The sequence below is a fragment of the Calypte anna genome, chromosome 3 (assembly GCF_003957555.1).
Source record: "Calypte anna isolate BGI_N300 chromosome 3, bCalAnn1_v1.p, whole genome shotgun sequence".
NCBI classification, from domain to species: domain Eukaryota; kingdom Metazoa; phylum Chordata; class Aves; order Apodiformes; family Trochilidae; genus Calypte; species Calypte anna.
Genome location: NC_044246.1, coordinates 114,560,880 through 114,578,880, shown reverse-complemented (window position 1 = coordinate 114,578,880; position 18,001 = coordinate 114,560,880). Strand labels below are relative to the sequence as shown.

Sequence of the window (18,001 nt, the reverse complement as noted above, 5' to 3'; positions counted from 1 at the left end):
CACTCAAGTCAGCATCATGAAGAGCTTCCTCACCTTCTTAATCCTCTCAGTTGCAAGGTATTTTTTTTTATTACCTTGGCAAAGAACTCATTAATGTTCCTCAAGCTTTAAGCTACTTGGGGAAATAAAGTAACTGAAAGCTTAATACTCCAACTGATAAGGTTGGTTGGGGTTTGTTTTGTTTTTTTTAAGCTCTCCCCTCCCTCTCTGCCAATGCCACTCCTCAGAAATCAAGATTCCCCTCCAGAAAAACACAGTGCAGGTCTAGCAGCAAATCTGCCATAGCGAGGCAGCATCCACACAACATGGGAGATAAAAAAAGGAGGGGGGAAAAAAAAAAAAAAAGACAACACAAGCACCAGAAAATTACAGTTGGTGTTTACAGCCACCAGGCTTGCAGACCACTGCCAAACTCATAAAGCTCCAAGATAATGAGATCCTTTCCCTGCCTTGCAAAAAGCATGGGGAGCAAATTGCTGTTGTTACAAAGCACTGAGCTAGAACCAGATCAAGGGGATTTCTCCAGTTCCTCCTCTTTCTCTATCACCTCTGATAAGCCAGGTTAGCCCCTGAGCCTGAGGAGCATAATTACTTCTCTCCTGGAGCACGTATGTCAGAAAGAAAGACACCCAGACTGCAGTATCTATCCATTTTCTTCAGCTATTCCCTCTCCTGTAAGTCATACCAGCCTGAATGTTGCTCCTCTCGAGCTGAATGCTACTGTATTAAGTGATCTGTGGCTGGCAAATAACCTTGCTTGGTTGAAAAATTTAAGTTAATAAGATAGGGCTCTTCATATTTTGATGCACTGCCTGAATTCTAATGAAAAAGTAAAGTAATGTGCAGGGGAAAAAATAAAAAAAGAAAAATAAAACAGCTATAGAAACAGTGAGATGAGTTTCATAACCTTCCTTCCAAGTCCTTCTACACATTGCACAGAATTGTCACAGGTGGAAAAGACCTCTAAGATCTTTGCATCCAACCCTCCAGAAGCCCCTCAATAAAATAAATAATATATATAGATATATATAAAGCATGTCCTGAAGTGTCCTCATCTACCTGGTGCTTCAATACCTCCAGGGATGGTGATTTCCACCACCTCCCTGGACAGCCTGGTCTAATTCCATTGCAGTTTCTACAGCCAAGCTTGTTACCCACCCCATCAACTCCTTTGAGACAGAAACCCCAACATTGCTTTTGAACTTTTATTTGTAGTAGCAATAGGATTCAATTAATTTTAAGGTTAACCATCCAAGAGGAGGTTGGAAACCAGAGCTGGTAATTCCAGGGTCCCTCTATCAGAGCCACCAATCTCCCTTTGGAGATGCTCTGGAGATGCCTCCAGATCCTCAGCAGCCCCACTGGCCCCAGAGGTTGCTGACTGCTCAGCTCTGGTCCCAAAGGAACCACCAAGTCAGGAATCCCTGTTCAGTCACCTCCAGGATGTGTCTGTTTTCCCATACCTGAAGGGAACCTATAGGAAGGATAGAGAGGGGTTTTTTTGTAAGAGCATCCAATGACAGGAGAAGGGGAAATGGTTTTAAACTGAAGGAGAAAAGGTCACAGAGATGATCCAGGGGCTGGATGGAGCAGCTCTGCCATGAGGAGAGGCTGAGGAGCTGGGATTGTTCAGCCTGGAGAAGAGAAGCCTCAGGGGGACCTTAGAGCTGCCCCCCAGTCCCTGAAGGGAACCTCCAGGAAGGCTGCAGAGGGACTTTTCCTGAGTGTCCAGTGACAGGAGAAGGGGAAATGGATTGAAAGTGCAGGAGAAGAGGTTCAGGCTGGATCTGAGGAAGAAGTTCTTCAGCAGGAGGGTGCTGAGACTCTGGAACAGATTGCCCAGAGAAGCTGTGGCTGCCCCCTCCCTGGAGGTGTTCAGGGCCAGGTTGGATGAGGCTTGGAGCAGCCTGGGCTGGATGAGAGGTGTCCCTGGGCATGGCAGGGGGGTTGGAGGGGATGAGCTCTGAGCTCCCTCCCAACCTCAGCCAGTCTGGCATTCTGTGATTCTAGGATTCTATTTTCTAGGATTATTGTGGTAGATTTACACCTCTCTCATCCAAGTGTCTGATGTTAGATGAGGGCAGGACCATCATTAGTTCAAAACCTGCTCATCCTCACTGCTGCTGCTATTACGAAAGAAATGGTGGATATGGACATGGTCACTGCCACCCTGCCTTAGTGTGACATCATACTGCTGAGTGTGACATCATACTGCTGAGTGTGACATCATACTGCTTAGTGTGACATCATATTCCCTTAGTATGACATTATATTGCCTTATTATGACATCATACTGCCTTAGTATGACATCATACTGCCTTAGTATTACCAACACAAGACTCTTACAAGTCCCTGGCTGCAATTAATTCAAGAAAAATGAAGCAGACAAAAGGATGAAGGAAAACTCCCAGGGCAGCATCACCTCCAAGGCACTGGCAAAGAATGGCTCCAGAAACTTATGGATCCGCACCCGAGCACATCCCAAAAGGAGATGGGATGCCCACCTTGTTAAGAACCCATTTTTAGACACCTGTGCATGGAAATGAACACAAAATATGCAGAAATTGCTGTGTGGCTCCAGCTTCCAGTCTGAACGTTGTGTTTTACCCACAGGAAGGAGCCTTTGAAATACTCTGTATGGCCCAGCTGCTTTCACTACCCCTACAATAAATAAAGGCCATGATGCTAAGGAAAGAATGTTAAAAACATAAATAATAATGGAAAGCTCTAAAAATGTGTTTCCAGTTTCTCAAGGCAAAGTCTTTCTGAGGAAAAGGGATGAAAAAATCCCAAAATTAAAAAGAGAAATGTTCCTGTATTAAGAAATTTCCTTTTTTTTTTTTTTTATATGGGTCTGTAGTGAGAGGACAAGGAGAAACAGTTTCAGACTTGAAGAGAGGAGATTTAGGTTGGACATGAGGGAGAAATTCTTCAATTTGAGGGTGCTGAGCCCCTGGTTGCCCAGGTTGCCCAAGGAAGCTGTGGCTGCCCCATCCCTGGCAGTGTCTCAGCCCAGGTTGGATGGGAACTTGGTTGAGGGTGGAACTTTATGCTCTTTAAAGTCCCTTCCATTCCAAACCATTCTATGATTCTATGGAAAAATGAGGAGGATAAATAATATATATAACAGAGAGCATAAAAACTCAGCATTAAAATGGATCAGGAATGTAGTGATTTGAAACAGCAAAAAGAAACCAAATGCATTAGGAAAAATCCCAGTTTTGAGCACACGGGATTATAAAAATCATGAAAAATTATAAAACTTACTCAGGAACAGCAAATTCTCCCAAGAGCTGAGGACAGTGACTGCTCAGAACCAGAGCAGCCACCAGCAGAACGATGGGAAAGGCAGAAGAAGGCAACAAATATTTCTGTTCATTAATTAAGAAAGAAAGCAGATGGTATAGTCATGGCACAGGAAACATTTTCTGTTCCAAGCAGGAATGCAGGCAGATGTGAAACAACAGCTAAGGGAACTGGGCTGTTTTCAGTCAGGAGGATCCTCAGCTGCATCCCACGGGCTTTGGAAGAGCCGGACAAGAAAAACTCGGGAGGATTTCTCACAGCTTCCTCCAAGTGTTAACTTGGGAGGTTTGAGAGCAGCAGAGGACACGGTGCTGGTGTTTTAAATGTGTGAGAGGGATGATGGAGCTGATACCAAGCTCTGAGCTCAGCTTCCATCCCAGGCAGCCAAGGGAAATGCTGGTATAAAAGTTAATTAGGAAGAGGAGTTCATAACCAAGCGATGCTGATGGACACAGAGGGCTTCAACCAATGGTTTGAAGCTTTTATGAAGACTGAAAGATGGGCTGCAAACTGCAGCAGCTCAGATGCAACATCCTTAAGAGCTCAGTAAATCATTTAACTTTGTCAAGTGTGATTTCTGGAGCCACATTACGTAATGTGATTAATAACTGGCCACATGACAAGTCATAAAATAGAACCAGACCCTCATCCATCACGTGCTCACACTGCAATCCCAGAAGGAGCTGTTCTGGTGCCCTGCATTTTCTCATCCTTCTGCAAGCCATGGGCAAAAGACACCCCAACTCAGGCTCACACCAGCTCTGAGAGCTGCAGAGAGTCAAGGACACAAGATCTGGATCTCCTACCAGCAAAGACCTTGAACATCTCCATCATCAAGCATAAACCTGCATCTGGGGACAGAGAGACCCTTCCCAACCCAGATGGGATGTAACAGAGGAGGGACACAGCAGTTGATGAAGGCATCAGTTGTCTGCTTGAAGCAAGAAGAAAGAGGCAAGAAATGAAAGTAGCAGGTGGTAAATCAAACAAGAGACAGCAGTTTCTTCACAAACCACCCAGCTGAGTGCTTTACAGAATCACAGAATCCTAGGGGTTGGAAGGGACCTCGAAAGATCATCTAGTCCAACCCCAAAATTTGAGGGAAAACACAGAAAACCTTTACCTCCCTGCTGCAGGAAGTTGTGCATATTAAACATCTGCACAAGCTCAAGGGAAGGCTGTCTGTCTCCCCAAGCAGACACCTGGGATGGGTACTAACAAGCTGGACAACATATCCACTGAGAAAGTCCTGGAGCTGTTGAAAAATCAGAAGATGGAGAGTTGGGAAAGTGTCCTACAGGGACTGCCTGGATCTCAGACCCCTCTGCAGGCTCCACTTTTAGTAACAGGGTGCAGATCTATCAGGGCTCTTCTTGTGTTTTCACCTAAGAGCAGAGGAAACTGCTGGAAAATGGCTCAGAGATGGTGAACCACCAACCCCCAACCCTTTGGCAGCAACTTTGGAACCCTCCTGACCATGGAGCTCAACCTGCTGCTTCCAATACAACTGAACCTGGGACAACTAAACAGCCCCCTGTGCAGGTGATCATAGCAGATCCTATCAACAACCTCCCTTTTTCCAGGGATGGTGAAAATGCAGCTTTTGACCCACAAAGTGGCAGCCCCAGAGTCACTGCAGGCTGAGCAGTGGCACAGAGAGGAGGGGGGTGATGCCACCCCAGGGTCATCAGATGATCTGAGCCCACATCAGCAGAAGAAAACAGGTTTGAGAGGCAGCCAGAAACATGAGTCTCATTTCCAGAGCACCAAGGCTCTTCCAGGCATAATTCCCTGGGCAGAACTTCTCCATCCTCTCAAGCTCTCCCATAGAATCACAGAATGGGTTGGGCTGGAAGAGACCTTAAAGACCATCAAGATCCAACCCCCATGCATGGGCAGGGACACCTCCCACCAGCCCAGGCACAAGACCTCATCCAACCTGGCCTTAAACATCTCCAGGGAGGGGTCATGTTCCTCATGTTATCTTGTCCTCAACCATTTGAAGATTTTGTGAAGCTCTCCTGGGTCATTACATCTCAATCTGCCTGCAGACCTCTACCCATAGTCCATGAATCCCAGCAGGAAGCTAAAGGAGCTGGATCTTAGCTTTTCCTTCCCAAAACATCATCAGACCTTGAGGCAATAATAAAAGCCACTTGATGAGTGCTGTTATGCACAAGCTTTCAGTTTAAGTTATAAAGACATCTGGAGGACAGATAAAAGATGTCAGTATCCACGGATTACAGACACCAACAGCCCAGAATATTTTTTCCTTTCATCAGAAAGCTTTTCAATTAGTAGGAACATGCACTTAGAAATTTCTGACATCAAAAACTCCAGTAAAGCTCTCTCAATGAACCTTGCACTGACTTTGCTCTTCAGTTTTCTTCCCAAATCCTGCATTCAGCATTTCTTGCTCCAACTATTGACAACTTGCACTGAACGGTCTGAACTGGTTTCTTTTAGATGTACCTGTGGGTTTGTACCCAATAAAGCATCAAAGTCAAGTTGTTCCCTGCAGCCCAACAAAGCAAAAACTTGAAGAGGGGAGATTGAGGTTGGACATTAGGAAAAATATCTTTAATTTGAAGGTGATGAGACCCTGGGACAGGTTGCCCATCAAAGCCATGACTGCCCTCAGTATTCCAAGGCCAGGTTGGATGGGGCTTGGAGCACCCTGGGATGTGGGAGGTATCCCTGACCATGCAAGGGGGGATGGAACTGGATGAGCTTTAAAAACTCAAAGCATTCTATGATTCTGTGATTAACTAGAGCAGGTTCAGTGTGTTGGAAGTTCTCCTTCTCCCACAAAAACGTATTCAAACACACCTAGGAGAGGCTGGAGTGCTGCTGAACACATCAGCCTGTCCATCCATATGCCTTCTAATCAGTTAAATAACTAGTGGAGAAGATAAGGAAGTCAAAATCTAGCCTGGTGTTTAGCCTCAAGGTCAACTTCTAATATACTTTTGAGTAAAATATACCCACTAAACCATTTCAGATGCTCCAGTGATCAGAAGAAACAACTTCCTGCCACCCCTCATCCAATGTGTCACCCAAATTCTCACCCAAAACCTTTCATCTTTAGCTTACTAGGACATTTCCCTGTCCCTCCAAGGCTTGTGCTCTCTCCCACAGCTTCAGCTCTGGTCCTGCAGGGCACAAACACTTTGCAAGTGAGTTCTGACACAGCCTGTGATGGACTGAGCCACCACAGCACCTTTGAAGTGGTCATCATATCTCACATGAAACATCCATCTTTCAATACCTCCCTTCTTATAGTTTACTGAAAGGCTCTAGATATTTTATCAGTGACAGTTTAATATTAAAATGCATAAATAAGGCTCTCTGAAGGCAGGACCAGAAACAGCATTGCTCTATCCATTTGATGAGTGATCTTAAACACAGAGATGCCACCAAATTGGGTTTGTCCAGCACTGTGACCATGGGATCCTCTCCTGCTTTTCTGCTGTACAAGTTTGTTCCATTTAGCCAAGGTAATCAAAGCTGATAAATCATACCCAGAGCTGTAAAAAGCAAGTGGAAAGGAGGTGGGAGGGGTTTCATGTTTATTGTATGCTGACAAAATCTATGATTTATTTCCCCATTTTCATTGCTGTGCTCTAGACAAAAGGGCCACACCACCAAGTAGTAACAAAGAGGAGCTTTGTTACAAGGGGTTGCAGGCAGCTCCTACAAGCATCTGCAGCACCAAATATTTATTTGCAGCTCCTCCAAATCTGCTGGGCCAGGGGAAATGCTGCATTTTTAAGAGGGATATTTCATCTCCCTGGAGTGAGGACACTCAGGAGAGAGCTTCAAGGCAACACTAACTCTCCCCATGGTGAACGTCCAGGTTCCCTTTTAATTTGATTTTCCTTAAGAACTTGTTTGTGGGCTGGTTTTCTCCTCATCTCCTTAATTCTTTTTTTTTTTTTTCTGATTTCTACCCAACACTGAGTCAGGGTTGCAGGAGAGAGGGAGGGAAAAGGTGTTTTGCAAGAGGGGTAAATCAGCTCACCCGGTCACTCTTGCAAATTAAAAGGTCAGGGAAATAATCACTGGGTTTGGAAAGAATAATTTTACCCAACTGAGGAGGTTTTTAAAAAAAAAAAACTAAATAAATTTAAAAATTAACTTTGTTCCAGTGAATCCAGTTGTCTTATCTACCCATAAGGAAGTTTTATAAACAGCTTTCTGTACTTCCAAGGCTTTGGGCTCGTGCCAGGTTTCACAGGGACCTCGCTCACCCCAGCTGAAATCTGCAGGGCTTCAAATGAGAAAAGCAGCAAGTGTAAAACCTGGGGTTTATTTTTCAAATAGAAATCTGAAGCAGAAATTGATTGGGTTTGTTCATTTAGTCACTCGATAACAAAAGTCAACATTAATGCTGAAGTTACATCTGCAGATTGCTCCTACTGGTACAGATCTAAACCAGTGAATTACAACCTGCTGGTTCCCCAGGCCCAAAGGGCTCCTCTAAGACCAGAAAAACCCATCCTGAAGCCCAAATAAGGAGCACTGCTAAACTCTGGATAACTCAAGGTTATCTCCAGGTGGAAACACCAGGACTAATCTGTTGAGGTTCCCAGCAAGTCCTGCTGGAGCAGCAGCTCCAAGGTGAGGGCAAAGCAGCAGCACCAAGAGCATTTTATGGACTGTTGAACGTTCAATTCTCTTGGTCCTGACAGGCTGTCCATGGCAGCATTGCTTGGGAACATGTGCAGGACTGAGGAGGACTGAATTTCACTGCCATACAAAATCAAAGACTCATTCTGGTTTGAAAAGATGTTTAAAATCATGTCCAATCATTCCCCCAAGGAATGAGCCAGGGCCACCCCTGCCCCATGTCCCTCATCCCCACATCCCCAGGGGTTTCTCTGAAACCCCTCCAGGCATGATGGGGACTCCAGCCCTGCCCTGGGCAGCCTGGGCCAGGCCCTGACAACCCTTTCCAGGCAGAAATTCTTCCCCAGCTCCAACCTAAACCTCCCCTGGCACAACTTGAGGTGTGCCAAAAGTTCCTCTTGTCCCATCCCTTCTTCCTTGGGAGCAGAGCCCGACCCCCCCTGGCTCCAACCTCCTCTCAGGGGCTTGCAGAGAGCCACAAGGTCTCCCCTCAGCCTCCTCTGCTCCAGGATCAGCACCCACAGCTCCCTCAGATGCTCCTGGCCAGACTTCTTCTCCAGACCTTTCCTCATTGCCCTTCTCTGGACACTCTCCAGCCCCTCCATGTCCTTCTTGTAGTGAGGGACCCAAAACTGGACACAGGATTTGAGGTGTGGGCTCACATGAAACAAAATTTGGGGTTTGAACAGTTGAGTGACAAGCAAGGAGATCACCCAAGATGAAAGGTTGCTGGGTTCCCAAATCCCAACTATCTCCAGATGGCACATGGGAAGAGCTCCACAGAAAAGAAGATTTGTGTTTATGTGTTCAACACCAAGTATAAAAAAGCACCCAAAAAAGCACCCTTCAGCAGGTCCTCACTGCAGCCTCAAACATTCCTGAGTGTTTGACCTGCCCTAGATCTCCTGCAGCACCTTTGGCTTTCCCTCCCTTCCCCCATCTCACCTCAACACCAAGCTCAGAGTTTCCAGTTTCAATATTTATGCAAACTGCTGTCATTTTGAACCAGCTCAAGGTTTCACAAGTGCTGTGAAGCTCCATCAGCACTTTGCTGCTCAAAGTCCCCAGCTGGAACTTGATGAGCTCCAGAGAGTGGAAAATCACACAAGTCAAACACCTCTCCCTCTCCATGGCTTTGGGGAACACTCAACCTGCTGCAGGATCCTGCAAAGAGAAGAAACCTGAAAGCTCTTTAGCAGGTGACACTTTCCAAGGGTGCTTTGGTCATTCCTGCTGGCAGGACTCCTGAAAACAGAAACAAGACTTAAGGGTGGGGGGAAAATCCCTGAACCACCCAAAGCTGAAGGATTTTTGCATCCATGCACAGCTCAGTACCCCAGGTGCCCACTCACTGCATTTAAGTGATGTATTCATCCATAGCTTGATCCCAGACAAAGGAATCACAAGAGGAAAACTTTTCCCCATGAGGACAATCAGGCATTGGAATGGTCTCCTAGAGGAAGTAGTGGATTCCCCCACTTTGGGAAGTTTGAAGTCTCAGCTTGATGGGGTGCTGGGACATCTGATATTAACAATAATAAACAATAATATCAGAAGGGTTGGACCAGGTGATCCCTGAAGTCCCTTCCAACCTGACATTCTAGGATTCTATAAATCATTAGATTTATGTCTAAAAGCTCTCAAGTCATTAACAGCCTTAACTGCACTTTATATTAGTTTTTAATAACTTCCTGATATAGATTAGATCCAACATTATTCTTCTCTCTCTGGCTTCATGCGAACTCTTCCAACACCCCAAGTCCTGGAACTGCATCCACATTCCCAGAATATTCCATTTCTCCCATTAGGGCAAACGTGGTTTCAAGCCAAGCAACATATAAATAATTATTTACACAGCTCAGTTCTCCCCTCTGGTGCTCAGGTTCCTTTTCTCCCCAAGCTTCACACTCAGCTTGGAAAATGCCTCCTGTCACCTGCAACTCTTTTGAGAGCCAAAGGGTGATAACCACTTCCCTGCTTGATGCCAGCTCCTTGGAAAGGCTGAAACTGCAAGGATGTTACCAAAGGATTAGACTTGAAGTTATCTCTGAGTAATCTAGGAGAGATGATGGGGTAGAGAAGAGGGTGTGAAGAGCTGTGCAAATGCTAATTCCTAGGGCTGGAAAGGAGATGCAGTCTTTAAAAGTGGAATTTAAGCTGTCACAGGTTCCCTGTTCCAACAAAACCAGCTCCTACCACACTTTAAAAATAAATCCCTTAGCTGAGATCTCCTGCAAAGAACGAGTTCCATCTATGGAACGTGAGACTTTTAATTCTTTCCTTTTTTTTCTCTCTCTACTCAGAGCCAATGCTGCTGATTAGAGGATGAGAAATGGGTTTGTAGGGGTACCCTGGTGAAACTGGCTCCTGTCCAAGGGAACCTTAAGTGAGACACAAATATTCTGTCACACCAAGACACTGTGACAGCCTCAACCCTTCCTGATCCCTCCAACAGCTGTGCACTGGATTACAAGTACGTGGTACAGTACTTTAAAACTGTTTACTTTCTTACTATCCATCATTAAAATGTGCTTAACAACAAGCACCAGCAGCCTGGGACAGATGTTCTTGCCTTTTTTTTTTTTTATTTTTTTTTTTGCATTCCACAACAAAACAGAACTTTACAAAAACCCTAACAACCTACTGGAGAAGGGTATCAGAAATAAAATACATAAAGGGTATTGTATATACATTTTTTTGTTAATATGTTAGCATGGAGAAGGTGTGCTAGAGCCAATTTTGGTATTAAATCTTATCTCTGGACTTCCAGCTCTTGATTCTAAGGTGGGATCCGAGAATCAGAGAATGATTTGGGTTGAGAGGAATCTCTAAAGCTCACCCAGTCCAACCCCTCTGCATTCAGCAGGGACACCTCAACCAGATCAGGGTGCTCAGAGCCTCCTCAAACCCCACATTTTTAACTCTGAAGATGCTTTGGTGTCCTGGCATCAAAACAATGGCAGAGGGAGGCATGAGACAGTGTGAGATCCTAATTCATGGAATCACAGGATGGTTTGGATGGGGAAGGACCTCTTAAAGATCATCCAGTCCAAACCCCTGAACTGCCAGGGCTATGTTCAGCCAAATCAGGTTGCTCAGAGCCACATCCAATTTTCTTGATTTCAGTGCATTTGGAATCTCTGTTACATGAGACCTCAAATCCCATTTCAGGAGTAAGAGTTGGCTGAAGATAGAAAGCACTCTGCACCATCAAGGTACAGATCTCTAATAAAAACCTCCCTCTCCTCAGCCCTGGGATTTCAGATCTCCATCTCATCCCATTTATTGAATCCAAACCTTGGCAAAGCTCATGATAATCCAGAGGCAATTTAGAAGTTTCTGAGAAGCTCACCCAATAGGTTTCTTTAAAAAGTAAAAGCCAACAAAATCATTTTAGAATGTTCTCTGACTCCTCGTGTTGTCTCTTCTTGATTAAATAAACTGGGATGATGAAGGGGGAAATTAAAAAAAAAGAGAAATGGAAGAGGACTTGCTGAAACAAGATGCTGCTCTTGAAAACTGCTCTGCTCTCACTTACCCCATTACTCACATCATTATATTTGAGGTTTTTATACACTGCAGATAGCTCAGAGAAACAGACTGGATATGAGCACCAAAGTGTTGAGTTTGCTCTAATCCCTGGCTGACAATTAAATAACTCCAAGTATATTAATACTAAGAAAACAATTACACTGGAGTTACAACTCCATATATTAAGGAAGAGCATAAATCCATACATGCATAATATAAGACTGTGCAGCTAGAGCTGCAGAGAGGCAATTCCACAGCAAAAAGTTAATTTTGAGGACTCTTAATGAGCAGAAGGAAAAACGTAAGGAGAAACCTTCAGCACTGTTATGTTACTGCACAAAGAAAAAGAACAAAACAAAAACTTTCAACATTTTAAATCCCTGATTATCTTTTTTCATTATTTCAGGATGGTACTTGGAGAAAAGAACTGAGGCTTTATCAAAAAAACCAAGTTATTCAATGTGTTGAGAACATTTCTAGAAGATTCCATTCATGTCGTGACCAAGGATGGGAAATACTCTACAAGAAAGGGAAAAAGATGTTGCAGGGAGAAGGAAATTCCATGTCCAGGAGCATCCACAGGTGTCACTGTGGATGGGGACCATGAAAGGCAGATTGGAATATATCACCCAAGCCCTTAAGAAGACACATTTATCCATCTGAATGCCTAACCAGTGCTTTAGAAACACAGGATTACTGGGAGGAGAGGCTCTATGTTCTTACAGAAGAGCCACAGTGAACTTAAAAGCTTTGGAGCTCTTTCTTATGTATTTATGCTTATTAAAAAAAAATATCTTAATAAATGCAGGATGTCATAAGCTTCTCTGTAGCTGGAACTTCTGCTGTTTGAATGCTCTGCCTGAATTCCTGGTGCAAATTGAGAGTAATCCCCCTGCTCTGCTTTCAGGCAACATTTCAGCTTAAACCATTTTGCTGATAATGCTGCAGAAGGTCAGCAAAGGGGATGCTGAGGGATGTCCCACTCCTGCCCCTCCTGCAAACAACCACGATCAGGGAATCCCAGAGTGGCTGAGGTTGGGAGGGAGCTCAGAGCTCATCCCCTCCAACCCCCCTGCCATGCCCAGGGACACCTCTCATCCAGCCCAGGCTGCTCCAAGCCTCATCCAACCTGGCCCTGAACACCTCCAGGGAGGGGGCAGCCACAGCTTCTCTGGGCAATCTGTTCCAGAGTCTCAGCACCCTCCTGCTGAAGAACTTCTTCCTCAGATCCAGCCTGAACCTCTTCTCCTGCACTTTCAATCCATTTCCCCTTCTCCTGTCACTGGACACTCAGGAAAAGTCCCTCTGCAGCCTTCCAGGAGGTTCCCTTCAGGGATTGGGGGGCAGCTCTAAGGTCCCCCTGAGGCTTCTCTTCTCCAGGCTGAACAATCCCAGCTCCTCAGCCTCTCCTCATGGCAGAGCTGCTCCATCCAGCCCCTGGATCATCTTTGTGGCCTCCTCTGGACTCATCCCAACAGATCTCTGTCCTTCTGGTGGGGACACCAGAGCTGGCTGCAGTATTTGAGGTGGGGTCTTACTTCAAGGCACACATTTTTTTGGAGGGGATTCCTCCAGCATTTCTGCTCTTTGCAGTCTCAGAGTCTCTGGGAAGTGCAGAATAGAAACCAAACTGGAAAGAACTGAGAAAACAGGGGAAGCTTCAAGAGTTTAGCAGCAAATTCCACTCCCTTCAGCTGTTCCATTTCCTGGGAGCAGAGCTGCTCCAGCCCCTGGATCATCTTTGTGGCCTCCTCTGGACTCCCTATAACAGATCTGTGTCCTTCTTATGGTGGGGACACCAGAACTGACCAGACATGCACAATGGGACTGAGATGACATGGAAAACCATTTTGCCTTCTCAGCTACTCACACCCACTGCCAGGTCAGATTCAGTAATGATAATTTCTCATATAAAGCCCATTCTGTGCTATAAACTGGCCTGGGCACTGGTGGACAAGCAGCTCCAGAGAGGAGAGCAGGGAACTGTGCATGGGAAAGAGAAACAACTCCAACAGAACAGACAAGAATTAACCACAGCTTCTCCGTCAAACAGCTCATGGGATCTCCTATCACCCAGCTATGCTGCTCTAAGGCTGTTTTCCAGCAATTTCAGAGAAAAGAGATTCCATCTAATTTATGTCCTCCTACTTCCCTGCTCTTGCATCCATCGTGTCCCATCCTTGGGTGCAGAGCCACCGTGGGAATGCAGCATCACACTTGGGTTTGGTGGCTCTGCCATCTAAAGAGGGCAGGAAAGGAGAAAGATTCTTCAGCAGCAGCAGACTGGAGCCATCTGTAATGCTATAAAAGAGGGGGGGGGGAACTGTTTCTAAACTGCTCTAAGCCCCAAGTCCCTGGAGATGTGCTTTCTGCAAGATGTGTCTTCTGCAGGGCTTCAGATCCTGCGGGCAAACCTCCCCCTAAACATTCCAGCTTCTCCCATCCATCAATCCAGAGCCCAAGCTCCATGCTGCTCTGCTCCTTCCAGGGAAAGCAACTCCACCACCAGAGGATTTGGCTGAGAATTTCCACCTGTGGCTAGTGGCAACGTGACCAAGCCACTTTCAGTCAAAGCTCCTCAAACCAGTCCCAAACCACTGCTCTTCCTTTTCAGAATTAAAAGCAGATGGAAGACAAATCAAAGCAACAGTTATCTAAACAACTCGCTGAGATCCACCATGGCTCTTCACGATGCAGCTGAAATAGATTGTTTTCACATCCATAATCCCAGCTCAGATCTGTTTATTGGTTTGCAATCGTGGGGAATTTCCTTCTCCTTTTCCAAGAGCGACTCAGTAACCGCAGCACCTCTGGCAGCTGCTCAGACAATATTCCTTTGAAGCATTCACTGAAAAAGGGGCTGGAAATGAGAACCAGCTCTTCTGGAGGTGGTACAAAGATGAACGGCACCATAGAAACTTCAAAAAGGATCAAATCCCCTGAAACAGCTCCTCAGTGGCTTCATTGGAGGGGAGACTTTGATACACACTTTTCTGACACACAGGCTTGGAGCAAAGCAAAGGATTCCCAAGTGTCACCTCCAATATCCACTCCAATCCTGCACAACACACAGACCCCAAATCCCTTTCATCTCCCAAGGAACAGCACATTGGGCAGGTGAAGCCACCTTCAAAGAACCACTGGCTTCAGGTCTGCACATACAACGTGCTCAAAACCTGAGTTTTGATTCTTGCAGCCCAGAACCCAACCATGTCCTGGGCTGCAGCAAAAGAAGCACAGACAGCAGTCAAGGGAGGGGATTCTCCCCCTCTGCTCTGCTCTGCTGAGAGCCCACCTGGAGTTGTGTGTCCAGTTCTGGAGTCCCCAACATCAGAAGGACACAGAGCTCCTGGAAGGTGTCCAGAGCAGAGCCACTCAAATGCTCAGAGGGCTGAGCACCTCCCTGGGAAGCCAGGCTGAGGGATTGGGGTTGTTCAGCCTGGAGAAGAGGAGGCTCCCAGGTGAGCTCAGAGCAACCTTCCAATATCTGAAGGGGCTCCAAGAAAGCTGGGGGAGGGCTTTGGACACAGGGGGGTAGGGAGAGGACAAGGGAAATGGGTTAAAACTGGAAGAGGGGAAATTGAGGTTGGAGATGAGGAAGAAATTCCTGAATTTGAGGGTGACTGGAACAGGTTGCCCAAGGAAGCTGTGGCTGCCCCATCCCTGGCAGTGTCTCAGCCCAGGTTGGATGGGGCTTGGAGCACCCTGGGCTGGGGGAGGGCGCCCTGACCATGGCAGGGGGTGGGAACTGGATGAACTTTAAGGTCCCTTCCAACCCAAACCAGGCTATGATTCTCTGGTTCCACGATTCCATGATCAGAACTTCTGAGTTTGATGGAGCAATCACTATGCTGAGCTCAGAACCCAGGACTACTGGAGACCTCAGGGTTCTTCTTTGCCACCCTGGTGTCTTCTGCCCATGTATGCTTTGGCTCTCCTTATGGTGATCCCATCTGCTTTGGGACATGGGTCTGCAATTCCCAAGATCCTGATGGCCAGGGCTTGGTGGTCCTGGGTTGCTGGTATGGCATCTGCCAGGGTCCTGCAGCATGAAATGGGGCAGAGAAGCATCCATCTAGAATGCAGAGCTCAGCTTTGCTTAACTCAGAGAATCACAGACTCATAAAATGGTTTGAGTTGCTCGAGGCCCCATCCAACCTGGCCTTTAACACTTCCAGGGATGGGGCATCAACTACCAATCTGTCTCCCTACCCTCATGGTGAAGAATTTTTCCCTAATCTCTGCTAAATCTCCTCTCTTTCAGTCTAAAACCCTTACCCCTTGACTTGTCACTACCCTCCCTGGTGAAAAGCCCCACCCCAGCTTCCCTGTCAGCTCCCTTCATGTACTGGAAGGTGCTCTGAGGTTTCCCTGGACCTTGTTCCAGCCCCAACTCTCTTAACCTGGCTCCAGAGCAGAGAGAGAAGGAGGGAGAGAACATGGGAAAAGCAGAAAAACAAACAAAGGGGAAAAAAAATTAAAAAAATAATAAGAAAAAGAAAGTAAAACCCACCTAGCCCTCTGTTAGACATATTAACCAAAGCCATTAGGATGACATCTCCATTTCCACACCATCCTGAGCTACCCAGGGGCTCTGCTGACCACGCGTTCCCCTTCCCGTCACGTGCGCTGCGCTGGAAGGAAACGCAGCCCCAGCAACGAGGTTCTTATCACTCATTGCAGCAGCAAAACAACCCCAGGAGCCTGCAAACCCGTGCCTGAAGCAGAAGGGAAAAGGAAAATTTGGAAATCCCAGCAAGTTTCCTCCTGCTTTGGCTTCCAGGGATGTAAAAGTGGGAATTCTTGAAGGGGATGTGGGCTTTGCTTCCTGCACACCTTGAAAAGCATCAGTGGCTCCCGGGCAAAGGACTTTGCAAATGTGGTAGAGCTGGGAAAGGAAATGACAGGAATCCAAACAGATGGTTAATCAAAAGGTTAGCTGCTGGTTCTGCAGCCAGAGGAAAGAGGGTTTTCTTTCAGGAAAATAAATCATATAAATAATATAAACACCGGTGCCTTCAGTCAAAATAATACCAGAGGTCAACGTGGACTTAACACCTTCAGCATCAGCCCGCTAATCTCAGCATTCCTGACTCCCAGGAGTTGAGCATTAAAGTCATTTAAGGCTCTAGAAGTCTTGCAGGGTCTTGCACTGGTTCTGCTAACACCTCCCAGGGTGAGGCAGGCGAGAGGCTCAGCAGCAGCACGAGCTCCTGGTCACGTTCCCAAAGCTGCACAAAGAAGGGAATCTGGGTTCCATTTCAGTGGCAAGATTTTCATTTATCAGCAACCAAACCAGCTGAAATCTCACAGAACCCCAGCTGTGGGCTGGAGGGGACATTTCAGAGGTGGTTTTTGTTTTGGGGATTTTCTTTTCTTGGTGTCTTTTTTTTTTTTTTCCCCTCAAATGCACAAAATTGGAAGGGACAACACCCAAGTTTTGGGATGCTTTGGGTTGGATGGGAACCTTTAGAGGTCACCTAGAACAACTCCTCTGCAGTGAGCAGGGACATCCTCAACCAGAGAAGGTTGCTCAGAGCCTCAAAGCTTCCCCACGTGCCAGCAGAGCCTGTTAAAATAAGCTCTTTGGGGACAAGCTTTATATATAAAATTTCCATGGTTACCTCCATGCAAGTTACCATGGATTAGATGGGACTAAGCACTTATTTTTTTCCAAAGCCATTTATAAGCATTTAAGAGATTTTTTTCCATCCTTGCCTCAAAGTCTTTCAGACCATTAGCCCAATGGTTTTGTCATCATATACATTATGGATTAAGTCTTCACCAAAACTTAGTTTTATACTTCTGCAGTTCACAGGAACTGCATTAGAGATTGGTACAAGAAGAAGATGCAGATTTATATAAAATGCCAAGCTAATCTTGACAGACAGAGAAGTCCAACTATTGAATTGAAGGCTCTAAGACAGCATTTTACCATCCTACCTGACAAAGCAGCTGTTGGATCAGATTTATCCAGATGTTAGAAGCCCTGGCCCATTCTCACATCAATAACCTGGACTAACACCTACACAGCTGTGTTTAAATAACATTATTAATGATTCTTGTCATGACTGAAGGAACTCAAGCTGAAGTTCTAGTACTTTTAGTTCAAATAATTAAATCCATAAGATTACCCAAAATTAGAGCTATTTCTGCTCAGCATCACATATAAAAAAACCTCTCATCAGGAACAAATTTCTTGATTTCTATTTTTAATGAAACTCTCAAGGCTTTAGGACATTACTTTTGGGAGGCCACCTACAACAACTGATGTCCACCAAGTCCAGGAGCTGCAGACCTACATGAATATCCTACTCTACACCCAGCTCAGTCACCTGGCAGGTTGAGAAACCAGCACACAACTTACCCAACCCAGCATTTTCCTCAACTGAAAACTGTGAGAAACAGACTTTTTAAAGATTTCTTCTGAGTGCTACACCAAAAAATAAAAATACTATTTCACACAGGATGACAGCACAGGAGAGAAGATCCCGGCTGGAAAGAGAAGGGATCCATCAGAAGGGGACATTCAGTT

The 18,001-nt window shown here is 45.8% G+C and overlaps 1 protein-coding gene across 1 annotated transcript in view; it reads right to left on the bottom strand.

Annotated features, from left to right (window-relative positions):
• Window positions 1–18,001, bottom strand: part of NCOA1 (nuclear receptor coactivator 1) — a 197,566-nt gene that overhangs the window by 131,096 nt on the left and 48,469 nt on the right. The window lies entirely within an intron of this gene.